The following is a 13,276-nucleotide window of genomic DNA, read 5'->3' as shown; positions in this document are numbered from 1 at the left end:
ACTGCCAGTTTAACAAAGTGATTGTACCAATTTGCGCTCCCTTCAATAGCACATGAGAGTTCTGTTGCTCCACAATCTCTCAGCACTTGATAGTTTCTTTTTCATTTTAGCCACTCTGGTAGATATGTAATTATGTAATGGTGGTTTTAATTTGCATTTCCACTTTACTCTTTTTTATTTTTTTTGAGGTGTTTCAGGATGGAGCAGATAAAAATGTAGGGGGTTAATCCTCTACATTTGTCAGAATTTCCTCTTTATGGGGTACTTGTCAAATGGAACTTAGACCTTCTATTGTTGTATTGGAGGCAATATAATGAGAATGAGGCAGTATAATACAGAGAATGAGAGCTTTACAAAGAGACATACCGAGTTTATATAATCCCAACTCCAATACTTACTTGCTGAGTTACCTTGAGAAAGTTATTTAACCTTTCTCCCTTCTCTGTAAAATGGATGAAATGAGATAAGACATGCAAAACTCTCTGCAGAGTTCCTGGAACACCATGAGCACATAGTTAACAAATGGCAGCTATTATTGTACCTTACATTGGTTATTTATGCATGTCTCATTTCCCTTTCTGTTCTACACATTCCATGAGGAAGCAACAGCACATAATACACATCAGCTGCCTCACTCATAGTAATTGCTAACAAAGATTGGTTGAATAAATGATTTCATATACAAGCGGAAAGTTCTGTGGTTATTGTTACATAAAGATGGCATAAATTATTATACTGGTTATAGGATAATATGCACTGCTAAAGAGAAATATATTATTTAAATAGTGAACCTCATTCTATTTACTTTAATCATTTAACAGTTAAGAAAATGAATGTAGTAGATAAACTACCCCTGGGCTAATAAAGAATGAAAATTAGATGTCTCATATTACATTTGTGGGGATTCCAAAGGCGTCTCAGTTCAAAAAAAAGGGGGGGGGGGGCAAACAAAAAACACCACAGGAGAAACAAAAACAAAAACTCCAATTTTCTGAAGAGACGTTAAGGCTTCTCAATTTTAGCAGATCCTTTGCTAAATATTGAAGAACCTGGGGGTGGAACAGCAGGTTCCGTACAAGATGGCGCCGCCCGTTCACACAGCCTGTCGAGGGTTACGTCCTCTTGACCCGCCACAGGACCGGAAGTGATTTCGGCCCTAGTGGCTCCTGGTAGGCGCGCGCAGGTGGCTGCCGAGGTTCCATCTCTTCAACGTGAGGTGCCGTAGGTGTTCGGCTCACGTCAGGTAAGTGACGTTCAGGGGACAGTGGGGCCTTTAAGCGGGATTGTGCGTTGGGCAGAGAAGGTTTTCAGTGCGGATTGAGAGGGATGGGGAAGCTGAGACTCACGAGTGCGGGGGCCACAGGTTGCGGGGATCCTGCAGTCCCCGAGCGTCAGGGTTCTGCTCCCCACCTCTCTTCCCCCCTCTCCCGCCCCGGCGCTGCCTTCTCCCCTCCTTCACGGCGGCGGGGGCGGCTCAGTCCTTGGGCGGGCAACGAGGGCGCCACACCGGACCGCGGCCCCTCATTCCCGCCTCCTAGCCCCCTCCTTCTCCATTCTTTAGGGTCACCTACCAAACCTGCATGGTTTCTTGACTCAACCAGCTAAAAAGGAGGCATCGTCGGCAGCACCTGTTAACTCCTCGAGGTTTGCGTGTTGGACGCGTCCACATTAGCGTTCCCTCCCCATTGTTACCCATTGTTACCGCCCCTTTCCTGCCTGACGGCTTCTGCTGCTCTGGGCCATGCTGGGAGCCACGTCTTTCTTCGCATCCCAGGATAGACATAAAACAAGAACCTTAATAATTATTTATTACAAAAATTGACACCTGTTCATTAAAATACCAAGAAACCCAAATCTCTTTATAAGTTTTTGATATACTGTCGGACCTACATCACCTCCCTCAGTATATCCATTCTTGGAAACACGAAAGTATTTAGACATTATTTTCTTAGCTGTATTACAAGGCTAGAAGGAATTGCACGGAAAGGTTGGTTAAGTAACGAATTAGAAAGTGGGGGAGAAAGAGGTTTAATAGGGGAAAGGAATGATTACTTTTTGATTAAGTTGAACTTGTTTTAAAAATGTATTTATTCTAATTATAGTCCATGCACAGATTCTTGTAAAGAATTTATGTAAAAGATTTAAGCAAAACTTCCTCTTTGATCTTTTTCCATCTCTTTTTCTCTTCTCCAGTATCTTCCCCCAAAGTAACAACTGTTCCTAATGTCGCATGTATTTTTATAATTCTTTTCATTTGCATTTTTTGACAAGAGTATATACATATAACATGTATGTCATCTTTTGTGTTAAAGTTTTACAAATACGGCCTACCGTTTGTATTCAGCAACTTGCCTTTTCATACTTAGAAATGAGTCTTGGAACTTTTTCTTTGTCAATATATAGAGATCTACTGAGTTACTCTTTCTGTGTGCTTTGTAAATTCCATTGTGTGTGAAATTCCATGGATTGCTTCCATGTTTTTCACTGTTAGATACAGTGTGGCAGAGAACATTCTTCCTTGTACCTCTGTGTACCCATGTAAGAATTTCTTAAGGAAAGCTGGTGGAAGGTTATGGTGTGGAGGGACGAATTGCTGTGTGTGGACATTTAATGCCAAAATGTCCAACAGTGTTTAATAATGTCCATTTTCCCACAGTCTTTTAAACATTTTTAACATTTATTTTTTTGCCAATCTGATGGATGGAAAATGATTTCGTATTGTTGTTTTAATTTGTATTTCCCAAATTACTGATGAGGTTGAGCATCTTTACATAATTGTTGGTCACTTGTATTTTCTCTTTTGAGAAATGTCTTTTTCTATTGGGTTATTGTTTTATTGATTTATAGTATTATTTTATATATTCTAGATATCAGTCTTTTGTCACTTATATATGTTTTAAATACTTACTTGCAGTTTATTGTTTTTCTTTTATTTTAAGTTGTTGCTTGTCCTTTAACCTTATGGCATCTTTATTGAACTAAAGTTTAAAATTATATATTTAGATTTATCAATCTTATATTTGTATTTTGTGGCTATCATTCCCTACTCCAGTGGTTCTCAAATAGAAGTGATATTGCCCCCCTCAGGGGATTTGGGCAATATCGGGAAACATTTCTGGTGGTGGTGGGGAGGGGTGAAGCAGTGCTGTGGTATTTAGTGCCTAGAAACCCACATCAAAGAACTATCTTGCCCAAAATGCCAATAGTGCCACAGATGGGAACTCCTATAGCTATATTTTATCCTATAACAACTTCTTATTTGTTTGAGGGTTTTGTTTTCTTTTCCTTTTTTTTTTTTTTTTTTGATCCTTGCCACTTTAATTCCTCAGGAATTTGTGTGCGTGTGTGTGTGATTATTGTTTTCCAAACTATGTCACCCCAAATAGTAAGTCCATTCTTAGCCCATCACTCTGAAGTGCCATATTTATCATGTACTGATTTCTCACTTGCACAGAGTCTGTTTCTGGACCCTTCTTTTCTGTGACCTAATTTTCTATTTTGTTGGACCAATACCACCACGTTCTATTTTATGCTATACCTTGATATCTATTAGGGTAAATACACCTTCATGATTATTATTATTTTATTGGAAGTCATGTACTTTATAAGCTCATTTCTCCCTCATTATTTCAAAAATATTTTTTTTGGCTATTCCTACAATTTCTTTCCCAGAATAATTTTAGAATCTGCTTGTCTAAATTGTGTTTTTTTTTTTTTTTTTTTAAACATTTTCACTACTCCAGAAAAGAAATAAAGACAAAAAAAGGAAACTCAAATCCTCCCATACCCTTAACCACCTCCCCTCCATTATTGACTCATAGTATTAGTATAGTACATTTGTTACTTTCAATGAAAGAATATTATACTACTACTAACTGTAGTATATAGTTTGCAATAGGTATATTTTTTCCCTATATGCCTCTCTATTATTTTTTTTCATTTCCCTTTTTTTATTAAATTCAGTTTTATTGAAATACATTCACACACCATACAATCATCCATGATATACAATCCACTGTCCACAGTATGATAACATAGTTATGCGTTCATCACCACAGTCTATCTCTGAACATTTTCCTTACATCAGAAAGAACCACAACAAGAATAAAAAATAAAAGTGAAAAAAACACCCAAATCATCCCCCCATCCCACCCCATTTGTCCTTTAGTTTTTATCCCCATTCCTCCACTCATCCATACACTAGCTAAAGGGGGTGTGATCCACAAGGTCTTCACAATCACACTGTCACCCCTTGTAATCTACATTATTATGTAATTGTCTTCAGGAGTCCAGACTTCTGGGTTGGAGTTTGGTAGTTTCAGGTATTTACTTCTAGCTGTTCCAATACATTAAAGCCTAAGAGGTGTTATCTATATACTGCATAAGAATGTCCACCAGAGTGACCTCTCAACTCCATTTGGAATCTCTCAGCCACTGAAACTATTTCGTCTCATTTTGCATCCCCCTTTTGGTCAAGAAGATACTCTCAGTCCCACGATGCCGGGTCCACATTCATCCCCGGGAGTCATACTCTGTGTTGCCAGGGAGATTTACACCCCTGGGAGTTGGGTCCCACGTAGGGGGGAGGGCAGCGAGTTCACCTGTCGAGATGGCTCAGTTAGAGAGAGAGAGGGCCACATCTGAGCAACAAAGAGGTACTCAGGGAGACTCTTAGGCACCATTACATACAACTTTAGACTCTCCTTTGTGATAATGAGCTTCATAAGGGCAAGTCCCATGCTCGAGGATGCCTCTCTATTATTAACTTGTAGTTATAGTGTCATACATTTGTTCTAGTTCATGAAAGAGATTTCTAATATCTGTACAGTTAATCACAGACATTGCCCACGACAAGATTCACTGTTTTATACATTCCCATCTTTAAACCTCCAACTTCCCTTCTGATGATATATGTGATTCTGAACTTCCCTTTTTGCCACATTCATATACTATTCTGCACTGTTAGTTATTCTCACAATGTGCTACCATCACCTCTGTCCATTTCCAAACGTTTAAGTTCAACCTAGTTGAACAGTCTGCCTATAATAAGCAACTGCTCCCCATTCTTGAGCCTTGTTCTATATCCTGGTGACTTATACTTCATATCTATGAGTTTACGTATTATAATTAGTTCATATCAGTGAGACCCTGCAATATTTGTCCTTATGTGTCTGACTTATTTCACTTAATATAGTGCCCTCAAGGTTTCTTCATCAACCCATTTTTTTAAAGACAGTTTTGTTCACACACTGTCCGGCGCTGCCCCGCTCGGTCCCCGGTTCCCGGCCGGCGAGGGGAAACAGGGAAGGAGAGAGAGAGATGCAGACTGCGCGAACTAACCTGGTCATGAATCACGACTCGAACCACACGGCAGTTGTGAAAGCAAGCCCTTTACTACAGCTAGATGAACATTCTGTGTTACTGGTTCCCACACGGGGCACGGCGCCTCGTGGGAGAGCAGCCTCGATGTGGCCGTCAGGCACGGCTCCTTGTGGGCTGTCTCACCCTACCCCGTCCGGGTAAGACCTTTTATACACAATTAACAACCAATAAGCTTCTAGGCTAGTATCGCGTATACAGGATTTCGATTGGTAGGAGCGGGTGGCGGATACATGCGTCACTATGCGGAAACAGGATGCAGGCGCCATCTTGGCTCACTCGATGGGCGGGGGTAACTCTAGAGCAGGCTGCAGCGCATACGCTAGGCCCGATTCGGGAGGCGGCTTTCCACATCTCCCCCTTTCTTATTTATTTTTGACCCAGTGTCTCCAGTGATGAGCGTGCTCCCGTGAACCCAAATGGTTCACAACCTCTTTGGTGCTTTGGGGAGTCTGGACTAGGCCTCAGCCATCCAGCGGCGGAGCCTCTAGCACCAACCAGAATGCTCACGTCATATGGAGACCGGAGAGTCCGTAAGCTGGAAGCAACGTGACTCTCCCTGCAGTGCTTTGCCTGGCAACTGGGGAACAACGACGGGGGCAGGAACAGCAGTAACCAGAGTCGGGGGTGTCACTAGGTGTCTCTGTGCAATGGCTAGGGTCCAGTCTGGCCACAACTAGGACTCTGCCCTAGAGACCCACCTGAGACAAAATTATGACTACTGGTGTCGCCTTTTACACCCGAGAAACAGCCATGCGATTCGCTACAAATTTTGCTCCAAAGCGCCCCACCTGAGGCGACCAGGAAGGGGTATGGTTCACTATCGGGGGTAACAGAGGTGGGAGTCATAGCCATCATAGTGGTAACACGCAATTGCTGCTGCGCTTGAAACAGGCGTTCTAGCAAACATTTAACAACGACTAATCCCACCAATAATCCCACTGCAATGAGGATCCAATTAGTTAAATTGGGCCAAGAGAACCAGGAAGAAACACTGTGCAATAGTTTCTGTAGAACCTCGCCTAACCCGGAGAGATCGACTTTAACGGGTTTTAACTTGATCCCCCCAATTGTGTCTAAACTAGATTCCACCTGTTGGGAGAGATTAACAAATTCAGGAAAATATGACCTTTTCAGCCAATCAGAGACTCTGGAAATGCTTCCGGTCACGTTGGCCCTGACAGGAGTGACACAGAGTTTAACCGTAAGCCACCGGGTGTCACATGTTTGCTGAAGCACTCTCCAGAGTCCATCTATTTCCAGTCCAAGTTCATCTATCTCCGCTTGGAGTTTCTGAATGGCCTGGAAATTTAAGTTCAGCATCTGATTGTGGCGGCGTAGCACGTCTCGGGTAAGGTTGACCAAGCCATTTACCGTTTCCATCGTTATGGCGAGCTGCCGATCTGTCCATGCTTGTAGCACAGCCTGCCCGATCGTTGGGACAAACAAAGAGGAAGCTACACTGGCAGCATTCGATAGCCATTCTTTTATGCCTCTTGGACGCCTAGACTTAGAGAAGGGGATATTGTTAAGTGAAACAACTTGAGAAACAGGGCCAACCCAGTCGGTTGCCTTGACGGGGAGCCAGACATAACTTGGGCGATACACTAGGATAGCGGGGCGGCGAGGCATCCGGGTCTTTGGAACGGTTGCAGACTGTAGGAGCAAGCCCTGGAAGGAAAAGGCACCTTTGAGTCTCCTTTTTACTCAAGATCCCTTCACAAGACTGGCGGCTCTTCCCTGTAACGTTAAGAAATTCAAGCAAGACTCCCTTACTTAACTCGCCATTACCAGTTTCACAAGTAGCATTCGCCGCAACTGTGGTGTTGACAACCTTGACAGAGAGGTTAGCAAAAGAGAGGATCAGTGTGTCATTGGTGAGGGGGAAGGACTCGTTGAAGCTTGTGGAGGAAATATAGTTAAAAAGGCAGATTAGAAGGATTGCTATAGGAGAGCAAAGAACAGAGTTACCGATCCTCTTTTTGGGCAACCGCGGGGTGGTCAATCCTACTATTATCGTCTTGTCGGTCGTCGCCATCATCAGCAGGGTCGGAGGCTTGGTCTAATGGTTCAGGTTGTATATTCGTTGGCGTTTCTGACAGCTGTTCCTTGGCTTCTTCAGGTGATGTCACGGTTCTCACCAGTCTTTCCGGAACCCACACTGGTTGACGTCCTGGTTCCTGGGAAAAAACACAAACAGAGCCTCTGGCCCAGCTGAGCACCGGGTCAGGGCCTTTCCACTGCCCCGACAGGACATCCTTCCAACGGACTAGACCTCTATGCGGAGGACTCGGGGTGGTGTGTTGCAGGGCAGGTGTCATTCCTTGTGAATTTTCGTTTAAAAAATTATATGTGAGCAAGGCTACAGACAGTCGAGCTTTTGGGGACAGGCCGTGGCCTATACCCTCTTTCTGTTTTTTAAGCAAGTCTTTGAGAGATCTGTGCGCTCTTTCAATGATTCCTTGCCCCTGAGGGTTATAGGGGATGCCATGTTTTAATTGGACATCCATGTTGTCACAAAATTTTTGGAAGGATTTACTAGTGTAGGCAGGCCCGTTATCCGTCTTTAACGTCTTTGGCTTACCCCAAGCTGCCCATGCAGCAAGGCAGTGTGCAATGACGTGGGAGACTCTTTCTCCTGGTTCAGCAGAGGCAAATAAAACTTGGGAGCATGTGTCCACCGACACATGTAAGTACTTGATCTTACCATACTCTGAATGATGAGTGACATCCATCTGCCAAGTATCCCCTGGGGTGAGACCCCTAGGGTTGACCCCAACCGAGGGGACTGCTCTCTGCTCTGCACAATTGTTGCAGGCTCGGACAATATCTCGAGCAGCTGCACGTGGTATGCTGAACCGCTTAGCTAGGGTACCCGCATTGATGTGAAACTTGGCATGGAATTCTCGGGCTTGTTGATACGGTACCAGCGTCGGAAAGATGTGCAGCTGTCGAGTGGCTACATCTGCGCTATGGTTCCCCTGGGCCATAGGGCCAGGCAAACCTGTGTGGGCTCTAATATGGGTTATGTAAAAAGGGTGTTGCCTGGTCCATATAACCTCCTGTAGTTTGGCAAAGAACGTCCTTACTGTAGAGGAATGTTTAACAATGCCCACCGTTTCTAAAATTTGTACAGAGTTCACAACATAAGCAGAATCCGAGACGACATTTAAGGGCTCGGAAAGGCTTTCCAGGACTGCAATGATAACCTGCAGTTCTACCCATTGAGGCTTTTGTGGTTGGAAGAGCACTGTTTTAGGAGTGTCCCCCTCCACACAATACGCCCCTGTTCCAGAGCTGGAGCCGTCCGTGTATACGGTGGGGGCGCCTGCTAGTGGCCTAGGAGAGGTTACTTTGGGAAAAATCACTGGGTGCCGGGTGACAAACTGCAAGAGAGGAGCCTTAGGGAACTGATTGTTAATGGGACCAAGAAATGTACACCGGAGAATGGCCCATTGATCTATGCATCCGGTGAGTATCTCAAGCTGCTGGGAAGAATAAGGCACCCTGAGATTTTTGGGCTGCTGACCGAATGCTGCACAGCCCTTTTAATGCATTCTAGGGCCAAGTCTGCAACCGCTGTAGGATAGTGCTCTAGGACTTTTTTGGGGGAAACTCCAGGGTGGACCCAGAGCAGCGGCCCCCGCTGCCACAGTACCGCAGTGGGCTGTAATTCTGTCGGCAGCACGCAGGCTTCAAAAGGCTCATCAGGGTCTATTCTCTTCAATGCAGCGCCACTGAGCGCCTGTTCCACCTGGCATAGTGCTCGCCTTGCCTCTGGAGTGAAGCTTCGAGGTGAGTTTATATTAGAATCCCCCTTCAACAGGTCGAACAAAGGTGTTAGTTTGACATTGGGTATTTTTAGGTATGGACGGATCCAATTGATATCCCCCATGAGTTTTTGTAGATCATTGAGAGTGTGTATATTGTCTAGCCTGAGAGACACCTTTTGGGGGGAAACATGAGTGGGTGCGACTTTCGCCCCCAGGAAAGTGGTAATGTCAGTCATTTGGATTTTTTCAGGGGCAATCTCTAGGTTAGCTTCTCTAAGACTAAGGACTAAATGTGACAAAACTGTTTTAAGAAGATCTGTGTCTCTATGGGCTAAGAGAATGTCATCCATATAATGGATGATTTTCGCTTGAGGGAACTGCTGCCGAGTGCTAGCTAGCTTCGCAGCGACATACAGCTGGCACATGGTAGGACTATTAGCCATGCCTTGGGGCAGGACTGTCCATTCAAAGCGTTGACAGGGCTCCTCTTGATTACTAGAGGGCACAGTAAAGGCAAACTTAGGGGCAGAAGTATCAACATCATCAAGAAAACGCTGAAGGGAGCTTTTCCTGACCGAGATACCCCGTTGTTTCAAAAGGTTCTTTAAGGGAGCTAAGAGAGGTGAACTTCCGGACTGCCCCATGATTGCAGTCGGCACTATACTTCAGTCACTCGGAGAGCTCTTCCGAGTCCCCCGGGGTCACCTGAAAACCCACGGGCCCTAACTATCATGTAATAAGACGCACTCACCTTCTCGCGTTGATCAGGCGCGGGAAGTCCGCCGTAAGCTCGACGCGCAGCGCTGCTCTCCTCACAGAGGGACCGTCGAGAGCGAGGCAGGAGGAGGAGCGTCCCCGTACGGGCCACCACTTGTCCGGCGCTGCCCCGCTCGGTCCCCGGTTCCCGGCCGGCGAGGGGAAACAGGGAAGGAGAGAGAGAGATGCAGACTGCGCGAACTAACCTGGTCATGAATCACGACTCGAACCACACGGCAGTTGTGAAAGCAAGCCCTTTACTACAGCTAGATGAACATTCTGTGTTACTGGTTCCCACACGGGGCACGGCGCCTCGTGGGAGAGCAGCCTCGATGTGGCCGTCAGGCACGGCTCCTTGTGGGCTGTCTCACCCTACCCCGTCCGGGTAAGACCTTTTATACACAATTAACAACCAATAAGCTTCTAGGCTAGTATCGCGTATACAGGATTTCGATTGGTAGGAGCGGGTGGCGGATACATGCGTCACTATGCGGAAACAGGATGCAGGCGCCATCTTGGCTCACTCGATGGGCGGGGGTAACTCTAGAGCAGGCTGCAGCGCATACGCTAGGCCCGATTCGGGAGGCGGCTTTCCACAACACACCATATATTCCGTCCTAAGTAAATAATCAGTGGTTCCCTGTGTAGTCACATATTTATGTATTCACCACCATCACCACTATCTATATAAGGATATCTCCATTTCTTCCACAAAGAAGGAGGAAGAGTCAAAGAAGGTAGAGAGACAAAAGAAAAAGGAAAAACAGAGAGAGAGAGAGAAAAAAAAAACATTTGACAGCTAGGAAGCAACAAAAGGAAAGACAGCATTAAACTATAGTAGAATAGAGAGTTAGACAACATCACCATGCCGAGAGTCCCATACCCCTCCCTTATGTCCTCTTCTTATATGCATTTAGCTTTGGTATATTGCCTTTGTTACATTAAAGGAAGCATAATACAATGTTTCTGTTAATTATAGTCTCTAGTTTGCATTGATTGTATTTTTCCCCCAGTACCACCTTGTTTTTAACACCTCGCAAGGTTGACATTCATTTGTTCTCCCTCATATGAAAACATATTTGTACATTTTATCACAATTGTTGAGCACTCTAGGTTTCACTGAGTTATATAGTCCCAGTCTTTATCTTTACTCTTTCCTTCTGGTGTCCCATATGCTCCTGACCTTCCTCTTTCAGCTGTACTCACAGTCATCTTTGTTCAGTGTACATAACATTGTTGTGCTACCATCACCCAAAATTGTGTTCCAAACCTCTCACTCCTGTCTTTTCCTGTCTGTCTGTAGTGCCCTCTTTAGTATTTCCTGTAGAGCGGGTATCTTGTTCACAAACTCTCTCATTGTCTGTTTGTCAGAGAATATTTTAAACTCTCCCTCATATTTGGAGGACAGTTTAGCCGGATGTAGGATTCTTGGTTTTGGTGGTTTTTCTCTTTCAGTATTTTAAATGTATTACACCACTTCCTTCTTGCCTCCATGGTTTTGACTGAGAAATCCACACCTAGTCTTATCAAGCTTCCTTTGTGTGTGGTGGATCGCTTTTCTCTTGCTGCTTTCAGGATTCTCTTTGTCTTTGACGTTTGATAATCTGATTATTAAGTATCTTGGTGTAGGCCTATTCAGATCTATTCTGTTTTGGGTACACTGGCTTCTTGGAGCTGTAATTTTTTGTCTTTCATAAGAGATGGGAAATTTTCATTGATTATTTCCTCTGTTATTGCTTCTGCCCCCTTTCCCTTCTTTTCTCCTTCTGGGACACCAGTGACATGTACATTCATGTGTTTCATGTTGTCATTCAATTCCCTGAGATGTTGCTCATATTTTTCCATTCTTTTCCCTAACTGTTCTTTTGTGTGTAGGATTTCAGGTGTCTTGTTCTCCAGTTCCTGAGTGTTTTCTTCTGCCTCTTGAGCTCTGCTGTTGTATGTCTCCATTGTGCCTTTCATCTCTTGTGTTGTGCCTTTCATTTCCGTAGATTCTGCCAGGTGTTTTTTCAAACTTTCAGTTTCTTCCCTGCGTTCGCCCAGTGTTTTCATTATATGCTTCATCTCTTTTGCCATAATTTCCCTAAACGTTTTGAATTGATTTAGCAGTAGTTGTTTCAAATCCTGTATCTCATTTGAAGTGTAAGTTTGTTCCTTTGTCTGGGCCATAACTTCGTTTTTCTTAGTGTAGGTTGTAGTTCTCTGTTGTCTCGGCATCTGGTTTCCTCGGTTACCCCAATCAGGTTTTCCCAGACCAGAACTGGCTCAGGTGTGTCCTGTTTTTTTTTTTTTAATGGCATTATTGAGATGTAATCCACATACCATACAATTCATTATTTAAAGTACACAATTCACTGATTCTTAGTATACTCAGAATTGTGCAACCATCACCACAGTCTAATTTTAAAACATTTTCATAACCCCCAAAAAGAAACCTGTTTCTGTTAGCAGTTACTCCTTATCCACCCCTCAACACTCTAGCCCTAGCAACCACTAATCTTATTTCTGTTTCTATAGATTTGCCCATTCTGAATATTGCATATAAATGAAGTCTAACAATAGGTGGTCTTTTGTGAAAGGTGTCTTTTGTTTAGCATTATGTTTTCAAGGTTCATCCATGTTGTAACGTTTAATCCTGACTTCCTTTTTATTGCCAAATAAATTTGCATTGTATAGATGTACTAGATTTTATCCTTTTATCAATTGATGGACATTTGGGTTGTTTCTACCTTTTTTGGCTGTTATGAATAATGCTGCTATGAACTTTTGTGTGGACATAGGTTTTCATTTCTCTTTGATAAATACCCAGGAGTGGGATTGTTAGATCATATGTTTAATCATTTGAGGAATCACCAGACTGTTTTCCACAGTGGCTACACCATTTTAAAAAGCCACCAGCCTTTCTATGACTGTATGGTATATGAATATATCTCAATAAAATTGAATTATTTAAAAAAAAAAACCCACCAGCAATGTAGGAGGGCTCTGATTTCTCTACACCTTTGTCAACACTTGTTATTACCTGTCTTTTTGAACATAGCTGTCCTAGTAGGTGTGACATGGTATCATGTGGTTTTGATTTGCATTTGCCTGATGGATAATGATATTGAACATCTTTTCATATGCTTATTGGAAATTTGAATATCTTCTTTGGAAATATATCCATTCAGATCCTTTGCCCATTTTTAAATTGGTTTGTCTCTTTATTATTGAATTGTAAGTGTCCTTTATATTCTCTAGATACAAATCTCCCATACACATATATGATTTGCAACTGTTTTCCCATTCTGGTGGGTTGTCTTTTCACTTTCTTAATGGTCAAAATTGTTTTTAAAAAAGTTTTTAAAATTTGAATTTGCATTGAATTT

The 13,276-nt window shown here is 43.4% G+C and overlaps 1 protein-coding gene across 6 annotated transcripts in view; it reads left to right on the top strand.

Moving 5' to 3' along the window:
* Positions 1-1,138: 1,138 nt before the first annotated feature.
* EXD2 (exonuclease 3'-5' domain containing 2) overlaps positions 1,139-13,276 on the top strand; it is a 106,026-nt gene continuing 93,888 nt past the window's right edge. For 4 of the 6 annotated variants that reach the window (XM_037832448.1, XM_037832447.1, XM_037832446.1 and 1 more), the window contains exon 1: positions 1,139-1,243. The gene's annotated coding sequence lies outside the window, so the exon portion shown is untranslated. Of the gene's footprint in view, positions 1,244-1,561; positions 1,645-13,276 lie in introns of all 6 variants that reach the window. The other 2 variants (XM_037832445.1, XM_037832450.1) reach the window with 2 other exon arrangements.

The sequence above is a fragment of the Choloepus didactylus genome, chromosome 4 (genome assembly GCF_015220235.1).
Source record: "Choloepus didactylus isolate mChoDid1 chromosome 4, mChoDid1.pri, whole genome shotgun sequence".
Classification (NCBI taxonomy): Eukaryota; Metazoa; Chordata; class Mammalia; order Pilosa; family Megalonychidae; genus Choloepus; species Choloepus didactylus.
Note: the sequence above shows the minus strand (reverse complement) of the source record. Positions and strands in the feature narration are given on the sequence as shown.